At 40.9% G+C, this 13,486-nt stretch overlaps 1 protein-coding gene and 1 long non-coding RNA gene across 5 annotated transcripts in view; one reads left to right on the top strand and one right to left on the bottom strand.

The window, feature by feature from the left end:
- PRKN (parkin RBR E3 ubiquitin protein ligase) overlaps positions 1-13,486 on the top strand; it is a 618,246-nt gene that overhangs the window by 233,925 nt on the left and 370,835 nt on the right. The window lies entirely within an intron of this gene.
- LOC310703920 overlaps positions 2,294-13,486 on the bottom strand; it is an 85,746-nt gene continuing 74,553 nt past the window's right edge. The window contains exon 3 of the long non-coding RNA XR_014524471.1: positions 2,294-2,308. This is a non-coding gene — a long non-coding RNA (uncharacterized lncRNA). The remainder of the gene's footprint in view (positions 2,309-13,486) is intronic.

Genomic DNA, 13,486 nt, shown 5'->3' with positions numbered 1-13,486 from the left:
GCCTGTGAGTCATCTGAAAGTGAGCCTTGTGCGTATCTCTGTTTAATAACCCAAGTCTGAATACTGCCAAAGTTGTTTCTTTCGAAAGTTTACTTATGACAGTTGCTGCTGAGGTTCATATGTCCCTGGGCAAACTAATCGCCTAATTTGTTTGCTTCATTAAAGTAAAGACAGATTGATGTTTCATTGGCAATATTCCCTAGATGGTTCTGGACACTGAAAATCTATTATGTAATGGGGAAAAGGGGAACCAGCATTTTAATTATGAATGTAATTGCATTATAGAACAGGAGGTGGTCTATGTTTTAAGTAACAGTGGGGCTAAAATTAAAAATAAGCACACTGTTTACTTAAAGAGCAGTTTGCATTAATTCCAGTTAATCAGTGCAAAAGCATATGAGCATCTCTGTTGTCATGTGTTGCTGGCCTTAGGCAAATAGCCAGTCATTTTGAGAGGTTTTTGAAAGGTTGTTTTGCTTGATGATTGTCAGGGCCTGAGGGACAATCTAGCCTGAGATGGAAAAACCCAGTAAATTACATGGCATAGTTGTTTGGAAGGGATGAATCATGTTTCATTTTAAAATCCTCTTTTAGAAGCTTCACCCACACAGAGGTATTGATATCAAACTAGAGCTCACAGTTTCACCTGGGGCTGATTTAATAAGTTTGTATGGGACAAAGTTTGGGTCCAGACAAATTAAACTTAGAACTTTTAAACCTTTTGGTTCTGTAAGTTAATGAATGAATACATATGCTTAGGACAGGGGGTGGGGTGGCGGTAACTAATACAAATGCAGCTCAGACCAGAAGCCATTAGAGCCACTCAGAGTGATTCATAGGGTTATCTTTCAGTCATAGTACCTGTAAAGCACCTGCCATGATTCTGGATTTGGAATTACAAACCTCTTTCCTGTATCATTCGCCATTCTGGGCAGAATCATCTCCAATATAATCTTGTATTAGTTATTAACTTTATTTCCCAAATTAATTTCATAATCATCTTTCTTATTCAGCTGTAACTTGCCAATTTTTACAATTTGTTGTAGTAAATAACCTGCAATTCATTATTTTTATTTTCTAGCAGCCTATATGCTTTAAAATTTTACAGATTTTGTTATGTACATAGAAGTGATGTGTGTGTATAGGTTGGGGAGGGAATAATGGCAAAGACTCAAGGGGCCTGCCATTAGGTATCCAAATGAACACACAAAGGTCAGGAGTGGAGCCTGAGGTTGCAGTTATGCCCAAATGACTTATGTTAAACTCTAACCTGATTCTGATGGTCCAGCTTTTGGCTATTTACGTATTGCAGCATTGAGCTGAGTGATACAGAATGTGCACACTGTGCCACCACCATTGGGGGCCATGGGGGTGCTTGCTGTTCACACACTCAGAAGGTAACGTTGAGCTTCTGTTCCAGTTGTATGAACATGACACACCAAGGGCCCTCACCAGGGGCCAATCATATTGGACCTGAGAGGACAGGCACAGGTGGAGACCTGGCAGAAGCCAGCTGCACCTCCTCCCTATAAAAGGGAATGGTGCCCAGCCTCTGGCCCTTCTTCAAGCCGGATTTCCTACCATCAGTCATTCTGCCCTGGAGTGAGAGGGTTACAACATTCATGGACCTTGCTATGGAATACTCAGTCACTATATTCAGGATCATATTCCCTCCAGACTAACTGGCCTGCCTGTAGGTTTTCACCTGCCTTATAGCAATAGTCACAATTGGTGGTTGAGACATTGGTTCTGGATCTTAACATCAGGGTACCCAGTTAAAGGGGTCTAGGAAGGGGTATTGCTGTCCAGAAGCCCATGTGGGGACAGATGGGCCATAGCACCCCCTTGGAGAGATGGCCCGGGAGGGAGCATCACATTCAATGTATGTTGGTGGGGGCAACCTTTAGTCTAGTGTTGACTATCCATTGTCAACCAGCAGGTGGGTTGGTTGATCTCGGATACATACCCAATGCTTTCGCCAAAACTGGTTTACATCTGTAATCAATAAAGCTGTGGCCTATTTCATCCTAATACCGTTGTTCAGTGTCTCATTTAACATGATTCGTCCCCTGCTCCAGAAGGCGCGCTTCTCGCAATTAGGCACACAATGAGCTGTTTGGGTTAGAAAAACTAGCAATAAATAAATGAAAGCAGCTTCAATGTGGTGCCCTTGAAATAGGTAAGTTTTTCTCTTACCTTGAATTTGCTTGTAACTTTTGACCTCATGATAGTTTCTCACAAGCATTCACAAATACTCAGTTGGTGTTACAGCAATGTAGACCTGTTGTACCCTGTTTGTACAGTCAAGCTAATTAAAAGGAATCCAAGAAAATAATTGCTTCAGTTATGTCCAGAAATGGCCAAGACTCCAAGCAGTTTATTTGCGTTGCTGTTTCTTGAAACAGCAAAGAACCAAAAAACTGGTTCTTGACTTTTTCAGTTCCTGGGTATAGAATAGAATTCTTTCCCACGTATTATCAGGTACATTAGCATCAACTTTATTTAATAAATTAAAACTTAAGGCCACAATTCTGAAACCAACTTATAACCTTTCCCTCCTCCTTGCCCTTCTTGCACTGAAGTTAGTGACATAGTGACAGGAAAAAAGTAACATTTGTGGTAGCTCTTGTCCATTTTTGTGTCCTCAGGCTAGACACCTTGATATTTGTGGGCACCCATCTGTCTCAGGAGACTATGGAAGAGTCCACCTTTGGGGGTAAAGTCAAACTGTTAAAGAGTTACAGTGCCTGTTGAGGCTATAGAGACCAATATGGGAGAGACATGCTTTATTGCAGGTAGGGCAGATGAAGGCACCCAGTTTTTCTGCTACAAGTGCACCATGGTGTTCCTTCTCTCTGCGTTCCTCCCAGCATTCGTTCCTTCCCTGGTCGCTGCTGTGGATACACAACCTGTCTTCAGGCACTGTAATTGTTTGCAAGGGATTCCCATATAGCGACGTTTAAAGCTTGATATATGCACAGGTACACATTACAAAAAAAATGAAGAGACGATTCTTAGCACACTCTCTCTTTCCCTCTCTGTATGTGTGTATGGCTATATCTGGGAGGGTTCAGTTTGTTTTGCAGGGTTTAAAACTGAAATTGCGGTTGCTTCAATGCTGTCACCATAGTTGAGCTTCAAGAATGAACAACTTTACCTTCCAAATGAACATCTTGTACAAAAATATACGGAGTGTTATGGTGACTGTGTTTGACCTAAAAACAAAGCCCATATGGATTTGCTCATTTTCAAGTGCAGATTGTTGAGGCTGCAAGTCTCTCACTTAGTCACAGTCTCTCTCTCTCCCCCCCCCGCCCCCTCCATCTGACCATATGGTTGCCAAACCTAGTGGTAGAATGGGAAAGAAGTAAATATAATACAGCCCAAAAAGAGACTTGGGAATTGGAGAGTATTTTCATTTTCCTCTCTGTTTCACAAGTGCTTTATCTCCAGGTAGTCTAAATTAATCTTGATGGGGTTAAGAAATAATCAAAATGTTTTAAAGTGTGAAAGAACTAACATGTTGAGATGTAGCTATACAAGCTTTTCATGTAACAATTGGATCAATTCAGTTTTCTTCCATGTATTAATAATGAAACCTGTGAAATTGTTTTCAGTAAAACATATAATTTACAAGAATACCTGACTTTGATCCAAGGGCAGTTCTCAACAGCAAATTAACCACTCTACAGAATCTTCACCTATGTGTAATACACATTTGTTTCTGTCAAAGAGCACCTGCTTATCTGGGGTCTAAGAATGGAACTAAGGAGCAGAAGGAACAGGCATTTTGTTTAATGATGCCTTTTAGCAGTAGAATAAACATAAATTATTCCCAACTTTTGATGGTGCATTTGTAACGTTTACTCCCTTGATCTTTTGTTATTTGAATGTGTTACTTATAACTCTTTATCCCTGTGCTCCTCTTTGCATAGTTTCAGCCTGTATATGCACAGACTACATATAGGAATAATTCTGGGGCAAGCGATAGCAACAAGGAGCAAAGGGAGTCTATGCAGTTTACTCATGAGTAAATTCTCTCCAGTGTTCTCATACCAAACAGCAGCTTGAAAAACTAAGCTGAGATGTATAATTGTGAGCAATATTTCTTCAAAAATATGTATTACAGCCTGATGTTTCAAGTAGTAGGCAGATGTGCCGCCTACACATGAGCAAATCAACTTGTTTCTGCTGTTCAACTGAAGCTATTGATGCAACTTGATTAATTGTTTCTACCTGTTGTCCAGCTTTACATATATGGACTCTCCTAGAGGAAGCTGCTTTTCCTTCTGAGGTCAGGAATAGGCTTCCCCTCCTCACTATGTCAGGAGACTCCCCAGGTTTTACACTATCTTTCTACTTGTTACTGCCCTTACCCAGATTTCCCTTGGAGATTCTTTGAGTATTTCTGATTCCTGGTACATGTATGTCTTCCTTCAGATGGGCTGCATATGTGAATGATGGATGGATGCTTCTTTGATGCAGAACTTTATTTAATTTTTATTTTTTTACAGCCAAGAAAAAAAGTCCATTCTTTCTTAAGTAATCTTTGTGCTCATTCCAGAAACCATGATGGAACCTGAATAACTCAATCAAAACAAACACTAGCAAAGAAGTTAAAAAAAAATAGTTTCTAGCTTCTTGGGTGTAGAATTTGTCGCCTGTCTGGGTTTACTTGGGGGATTTTTTTAAAGTTTGTTTTTTCCTCTGGTGGAGAACAAGTGGCAGATTCTATTGTGCTCATCAAATGTCCTACTTCAGCTTTCACTTGTTGTTGCCAGCAGTGCTTTGCAACCTTGGGAGTGAGAGGTGAACTACTAAATAACATTCAGAGAAGTGGTAAATTATTCCTCACCAGCGTACATCTGTTCAAAGTTGCTTCTGTGCTATCTGTTCTTCTTCCCCAAGAATAAGTGTGCTGTATTCACAGCATATGCTGTCCTCTACTGCCAAGAGCTGACCATGCTAAAGTCATCCCTGAATCTGCTGCATCTGAATTGCCTAGATGACCACTTGTGTTGAGCATTGGGTGGCTTCTGACCCAAGTAAATGATTTGCCTTCCAACTGAACAGACTTCATGCAACTTTCTATACTTAAGGCAGCATGACAACACATTATATTAATAAAATATCAGTACTTTTAATGTCACCTTTCTAAAGGATTTGAAGGTTATCAGCAAATAAATACTTCTAACATACTATGCAATAATTGAGGACCTGCTTCCAAAACATTCTAACTAGTTATGTCCATTAATTTGTCATTGAAGCCCTTCCCCCCATTTCCCCCTCCAGAAACACACTCACCCTTCTTCTGCCCTCTATGAGATCACTCTCCCCACCACAGGCTTTACCTCAATCCCTTCGTTTCTCTGGTCCTCAGCTCCCCTTTTTATTCTGTGCCCCACACCCACACCCCGTTTCTTGCCCGCTACATGCAGGCCCTCATATCCAGCAGGTGCATCGCTAGTCAGCATCCCATGACTTGAATCTTGGTCCATTTTGTGGATATTATATTCAATTAATGTTAGCAAGGGAAAGGGTAGTAAGCGACAAGCAGGCTGACTAGCAGTTATATAAGAAAATATTCCAGCAGGACCACTGATTACACTCAGATATCATGTTTTGTAACAGCATCAAGCACTCTTTCTCCCACCCACCCTGCCCAATCTGTGCCTTCTTTCTGTTTCCACCTGCCTGATATTCATGCTGCAGCTGCCCCCTCCCACCACAGCCTTACCTTTGCTGGCTCTTTCTCCTCTGCCACAGTGACGGCGGCTAGGCTTTGGCCTTCTCACAGCCTTCTCGCTCTTGCCACAGCCACCAGAAGTGGTGTGCCTTCTTCCAGAAGTGTGCTTCTGGATGCGCTGCATCCGCTCCCAGGAATATGGCAGTGGCGGAAGTTGGCCACAACAGCAGCAGAACCTGTGGTGGAGAAGGGGGCCGTTTCATTGAATCCATGACATGCTGCTTAATTTGGGACAGTTGAGTGGTGTGCCTTTGTATGGCTGCTACTGTCACATTTTGAAATCTATCTTTGCAACCATGAGGGCTAGAAGCTTGTAAGAAAAGGGGGGGAAAGCCACTGTTTTAACAAAAGCTCACTGTGGATCTAGAGGCCTCATGCTGTTGAATATACCTAACCTAATCCAATGAAATATGTCCCAAATAATGAAATAACTGTTTGATAAATCAGCCATTAGAGAGAATCCATCTGGTACTTTCGTCTCATCACTCCTTCAGTGCACCCTCAGTCTCTCTCCCTTTCTTCCTTCTTTGTGTGTCTAAACGAAGGCGAAACAGAAATGACTGATTCTGTTTTCTAGCTCTTCCCATTAGTTATTTATTTATGTCTGCTCTGGGGCTATGGAAGACAGTGGGAGGTATGAGAGTGATTTTGCACATCAATGTTTCAGGACAGTATCAGTATAAATGGCATTGGTATAGCAGTCTATCTTCCCATAGGCACTAATTAAAAAGCAATAAGAACCGAGAAATGTTTGTTTCCATTTCTTTGTGTCAGTATTTAATGTGCTATAGTGGGTTTTTTTGTGTCATCCTTTCCCACTTGAATATAGCCACCCATTTAAAAAGCAGCATAATTAATAAACAAAACATTTTTTAAACAACTGCCTCATCTCAACATGCACACACAAGCCACTGGTGAAAGCTGCATTTTGTATTCACATTTCAGTCCAAGTAAGAAGCCAGATTCTGATGCTTTGAACTCCCATATCAGTACTGGATTCAGTGGAAGTTCTGAATCCTCAAATCAGGTGAGACTAATAGAAAACTCTGAAAACAGAAGGCCCTTTCTCTCTGTATAGAAGATAATTAGTAAATAAACTACATGTATAATGCTAAAAAAAATTAAATGCAGATGCTGGAAGTGAATAGAGCCTTTGGGGGCAAGCTGGGAAATTAAGTGAAGGTAATTTCAGATGCCACATTTTCTAAGAGACCCACATAATGAACATGTTAATTTTTGCTGTGTCAGGCACATATCTGTGTTCTCGGTTATTCCAAGAGCAAGATACATGACACTGCTTTTAATGCTACAGATAAGCAGGTCTAATCCTGAGCATAGGTTGGATGAGAGGCCACATAGGAACAAAATGTAAAGTGCTTCAAGCCAATTGTGGGAAGCATGGAGAACAAATGAAATCAAGCCTGGCGCCTGCAGTTGATCAAGTTGAGCACTAGCCAAGGGTGGCAGTTGCTAGGAAGGCCTGATCTGCCCATACCACAATTCACTACCCTCCTCACCTGGATGCTTTTAAAAAGTGAGAGGCAGTACCACTTATAATAGTGGGCTACAACAATTAAAACTCAGTTTTGAATTGGATCCAGCTGAGCTCCCATTGGCAGTGGTTGCATGCCATTTTAAATTACCCAAAATGTAGTGCCCCGGCCCACAGATCTGTTGAACTTACGATTCATTTAATAGATCTGTATTCCAGGTAGGACTGCAGATTAGGAGTGGTGAACTAGATCAGGCCCAAGAGCCTGATCCTTATCTCCCCCACATCCTGCAGGCCAAATTTGACAGGTGAGCAAGGACAGCTCCTCCAGCGTAGGAACCATCACACCATCTTGGGCATTGATATCTCAAGAGGTGTCTGAATGCATAGAGAACAGGCATACAGACAAATTAACTGCTTTCTAAAATATAGAATAGGCTATTGCAAATTATCAGAACTATGCTAATGCCGCTCTGGAAGCTCTGTTCCTGGTTCTCACAGACTCACCCAGTACTAGCTACTGCTGATGAAATAGCCTTTGCTATGTTTCCTCTGTTACTTCAGTCTATAAGTCTGTTTGCTATGGCTAGGACCCTAAGATAAGAGAGCATAAGAAAAGCTTCCCCAACTCCTCTTCCCCCTACAAACCCCTGCATCCCTAAAACCTTCCCTGGTGTATTAGGGGCCTCTCTTGAACAATGTGAGATGAGGTATAGGGGGCTCCTAGCGGAGAGAAGAACTTTGGAACCACAGAAATTTGGGTGGAGGCTACTGGTGATTTGTCCTTCTCTGGTTCAAGGATGTCCCTGGTTTAAATCTTTGCCCCTGCCACAAACCTATCAAGCCACTATTTCTTAGTGCACACCCATTTGAAATCTGGGGGTAGATAAAACACTGATCTACCTTACTGGGCTAAAGTAAAGAAAATATAATTATGTATGTGGTGCACTTTGAACATTCTAAAGTGTTACAAAAATTTAGTATTTAGTATTACTATGAGAATCTGTGTCCTGTATCTATAGTTTTTCCAGCATAACCATCTAATATTAAAGCCAGACTTCACCTTTAGAGAGAAACATGTTTACTCTCTTCAGAATAATCTAACAGACCTTTTTAAATTTTATTTACTACAATTTTCACTCTAAAATTAAAGAGGAAAATCAACTCTATAGCTCACCTATAATGAATAATGGACAAATGGAGTTAAAATAAGCTTCAGTTGCTAGTAGAAGAAGAGTTTGGATTTGATATCCCGCCTTTCACTCCCTTTAAGGAGTCTCAAAGAGGCTAACATTCTCCTTTCCCTTCCTCCCCCACAACAAACACTCTGTGAGGTGAGTGGGGCTGAGAGACTTCAAAGAAGTGTGACTGGCCCAAGGTCACCCAGCAGCTGCAGGTGGAGGAGCGGAGACGCGAACCTGGTTCCCCAGATTACGAGACTACCGCTGTTAACCACTACACCACACTGGCTCACCCATAGTAATATGGGTATTTCTCATCTCTTGCTCCCACAATATTATATAACTTAAATGCCATGCTGGTCTTGTAACATTGCTAAAAATGATCTAAACTGAACTTTCTCAGCTTCAGTGAAAGCATACCTGATGCCCATTTTTAAACTACTGAAAATTATGGAAATATTGACAGATAGATGACTATAGCACCACTAGTAACAGTCACATAATATTAACAGAGATAAAGTGGTGATGTTCATTTTAATTCACCATCTTGCCGGTTCTATTAGCAGTGAAATCCTTTCATTGCTATTCTATCACTCTGTAAGCTTCTCAAATATTGCTTCAATCTCCTTTAAAAAGGAAGAAGAACTAGTGCTTGAGAAACACTATATATGGGGATATGTTGTGACAAATGTCATAAATTTTCAAGGCTTTCTAAAGTATGAAAAAAGTTGCCCAAAAGCAATATTATCTGCTGTGTTTATTAAAGTGGCTTTACTTGAACATGCTGTGAAAGATGTTTATAAAATGTGAGAGAAGTTGTTTTTTGGGTGGGGTGGGGGGAATGTACAGCTTTACCTCTTCTTATTTTCCTGTCGAAATGAATTCTAAAAAAGGACTAGACATGTTCCTGCAAGACAAGAACATCAACAGCCTCTTTCCAAATATGTTTGCTATTTCAGTGCCTTAAGTATCTCCAGAATGGGACTGAGTGATAGGAAAAGAAGAGTCTCTGTTTGTGTCTGCGCTGTCTGTTTCTACAAGACTAATATGGGGTGAGCCAAAGAGAAGGGACATGGGACAGATTAGGTCTTTAGTGCTGGCTGCAGAGCTGAATTTGGCTTTCAGCATTTAAGTTAAACTAAATTTATGCTTGAAATTTTTATATCATTCCTCCCCTATTTAATAAATTACAGATTGAGGTGCATTTTTAAACATCCAGGTAGCATCCATTCCATTGTGTGGATGTACCCAGCAATAGTAATGCTTTATTCCACCGTAAATGGGCTGATTTAAATTATGTATTTTATTATGCATGTTGTCAATGTGAATTCATTTTGTGAAAGGAAAAAAAGTGCCTCCAGAGTAGAAAGCTCCACAAATCTCATTTGCTGGAAGAATGTTGTTGTTTTAAATAAAAGGTCGAACACTCTTTGTATCGGGGATGTTTCTTCAAAGTAGTCTCAAGGTGGGGTAAAAGTAAATGCTGTGCCTTCTGAATGCTGTCTCTGAAGCATTATTGGCAGGCATCATGCAGCATCATTAAAGGCACTGTGTTCCCATGTAGCTGCAGACTGACCAGGCTGCAGATTTCATATGTGCAAACCAGATTCTAGTAGCTGAATCCAGAATTGCCCTTCCACAGACAGAAGAGTTCCTTCCACTTGTTGGTTCAAGCTATACAGGTTTGGGTAGCCTGTGCATTGCTGTAACTAACCATTATGCCATTCCATAACAATGCACTTGGTGCTTCAAGCAACAAAGCAATTTTACTCTCTGACTGCCATTTTTTGTCCAGTAAGTAAGTAAGTAAGTAAGTAAGTAAGTAAGTAAGTAGACAGACAGACTTCTGATTAAATCCATATTGGGAATCAGTGGCTTTCAACTAATTCCCTTCTAATACTTTAAAGTGAAATGATCATGGTGATAATATACAGTGCAACATCCCCTGTGACCTGTTCCACAGGCTCCCTTCCATCTCTACAATTCTATGATTCTGTGACTCTATGTAAAGTATGATTAGACATATGGCTAAGCCTGGCAACAATACAGATGCCCTCATGTGATGACCGGCATTGGCTACAGCTCTCTCTTGAGAGTATATTAAGTAAACTTGGTTTTGCCTCTGGGTAATGTGTGAAATGGCATAGATTTAAGGCTAAGAGTTTTCTTCTGGAGACTTATCTCTAAGTGCTGAGTTTCCTGGAAATAATTGTTTCCCTTTGCTAGGCGCCAGCCTATTCCATAGATACCCATTGGGGATTTATAGGCAGCTTCATTTCAAGCTGTCCCTTTAGGGCTACACAATATTTTTTAGAAAGCATCTTGTGAGACCAGCTGTTTCCCATAATATCCTTGGGACTATTGACTACCTTGAAGAGACATCAGAAATTTCAGAATGCCTCGATGCCTGCCTCTCGGCTGCATGAGGCCACATGGTCCCCCTGGGGCTGCAATTATGAATGCTGCCTGGCAAACTGCTATACAGAGCATCCCTTGGAATGGTTGGGGTCCCTGGGGAGTCCTACACAGCACATTGCTCAATTGCTTTGACAGGTGTGCTTTGACTTCTGCAGCTTTTCTAAAGCATCACAGTCCTGGTCTATAAATCCTTGCTCCTTTATGCACAAAGACTGTGTTATCCTCTGATGTGTGAGTAAAGATTAGTTGAGGACTCCCAAATACTTTTATTTGTGACCCAGTGTCCACGTGACTGTTATATTGTAGGGGGAAACTGACATTTCTCAGAAAATAATTTCCTGTTTTCAAGCTCCTCTTGTTGTTGGATAAATTCAATCCCCACCCCCAGAGAATATTCAACAAAATGCCCCTCCCGTTTCACTATCCATTAATTTTGGGTGCAGCCAGGAGCCCCAATAAAAACTGTTTGATGTTATTTTAATGTTATTGAAGGAAGCAGTAGATTCAGTCCTCTCTTAGACTAAATTTGGAGGCCATTTTCACTTATTCAAATTGCTCCTGTGTCAGGATGTCTTTGCTTTTTGAAGGTCTCCAAATGCTTCTTGGAGTCTTGGGGAACCTGCATATTAACCTCACTCAATTCCTGTCAGTGTCCATATACCAATTTCCTTTCTTTTGACTAGATCATACATAGGCAAACTCGGCTCCCCAGATGTTTTGGGACTACAACTCCCATGATCCCTAGCTAGCAGGACCAGTGGTCAGGGATGATGGGAGTTGTAGCCCCAAAACATCTGGAGGGCTGAGTTTGCTTATACCTGGACTAGATGGAAAAGATGAGCTTGCTTATAGTAGCACTTAAATGTAATACAGTGGTACTTCAGGTTACAGACACTTCAGGTTACAGAATCCCCTAACTGAGAAATATTACCTCGGGTTAAGAACTTTGCTTCCGGATGAGAACAGAAATCGTGCTCTGGCGGCACAGTGGCAGCAAGGGGCCCCATTAGCTAAAGTGGTGCTTCAGGTTAAGAACAATTTCAGGTTAAGAACGGACCTCTGGAACGAATTAAGTTCTTAACCTGAGGTACCACTGTACTGCTTAGAAAGTTAGCTTTTTTCTCATGTTCTGTTGTCACAAAAATATTGTTTTAAATTTGTGACATTACAGTTTCCATTTAAGCAATTAGAGCTAGTTTTTAGAATAAACTATTTCCAATTTTAAAATAAAATAAAAGCAGTGACAGCTGATGCCCTGCCCCCAAGTGGCAGAGGTCCATATGTCAATTACCAGACGTCCCCATCTCTGTCCATCCAAGATTCTCCTGTGTTGACATGGATTTTTCAAGGCCGCAATTTCCTATATCAGACTTGTTAAACTGAAGAGATATTCCTTTAAGCACAATGACCATGAACATATTTCTTCCATACAGTCTGAGGTTTGTGCACTGCACCACAAAAGAAAAGATTGACAGAGAGTGAAATGGATGTTGTCCTTCCCCAGGACAGTATTGGCTGACATCGTTGTTGCAAAACCAACTTGTTTTTCAGGATCGTTTTGAAGATCATAGTCTTCCCCAGCCCCCTGCTGATGCACAAAGGGATTTATAGATATAGTCAGTGCCAATTATCTGTGTCTGCTTGTGGCACTCAAGGCACATTTTATGTGCTTTGATTGACAGTACCTTACATGTTCACCTCCCAGCTTTCTATAATTTATTTACATCTCATGCTTCCTTGTTTTCTGCATTATTAACTTAGAAAATGTATTAGGCAACTGGTGCTTTTGCTGGGTAAGGTCAAGAAGACCCGCTGTTCAAGCTGACTAAAAACAATAAGCAGAAGGTATGTAATAATGTAAAACAGCGTTCTCTCTACTTCGTAGAGTGCTCTATGCTGGCAACCCTATTGGTATGGATTTGTTTTTGAAAGTCTCATACTGTGTTATGGAGCAGCCTGGCATAGCTGTGTGTGCTATGATCCTTCTTAGGGGGTCATTGCTCTCTTTAAAACAATTTCTTAAAATTTCCTGGCACTATTTGCATAAGCATCTGAAGCATAATGCTGGGATTTTTTCACTCATCTACTTGAAGCGTTTTCTTGCTTGCTTCCTCTCCCCCTCCACCCCACTCTTTTCACCCTGAAGCTATGTCACGAATCTTGACGGCATATCTGCGAGTAGTGATGGATTTTGAGTGTTATTTTGGCTACAGATAAACAGCAGGATATGTAGCCCAACAGTATAGTCATTAGGAAGATGCTATGGGGGCTGTTGACAGTTAAAACACTGATTTTGATTAATGAGCAGTAAAGATGAGCAACATTTGCCATGGTTTCAGCACTTTACCATCTTCATCATCATCTAATTAATAGCCTTGCTTTATAAGTTAACAAATGTTGTCCACAGTTTGCTAAGCAGTTCACTTGCACATTTCATTAAAAAAAATGAGAATTCTCTTATGTTGGGAGTCAATTTTTAGAAGCTGCTTTTGCTAATTGTCCGTTTTGGTACCTGCCATTAGTTCTCAAGAAAGCAAACAGCCACTGACAACCAACCAGTCTGAGAAACACTGTCTATACACTCAAACTTTACTGATAAGAAACTAGGCACTAGGGAATTCTGACAGCCAGAGTTTGTCTATTAGCCAC

This window comes from Podarcis liolepis (assembly GCF_965112155.1).
Source record: "Podarcis liolepis genome assembly, chromosome: 3".
Taxonomy (NCBI): Eukaryota; Metazoa; Chordata; class Lepidosauria; order Squamata; family Lacertidae; genus Podarcis; species Podarcis liolepis.
The sequence above is the reverse complement of the archived record's forward strand: the minus strand, read 5'-3'. Positions and strand labels throughout refer to the sequence as shown.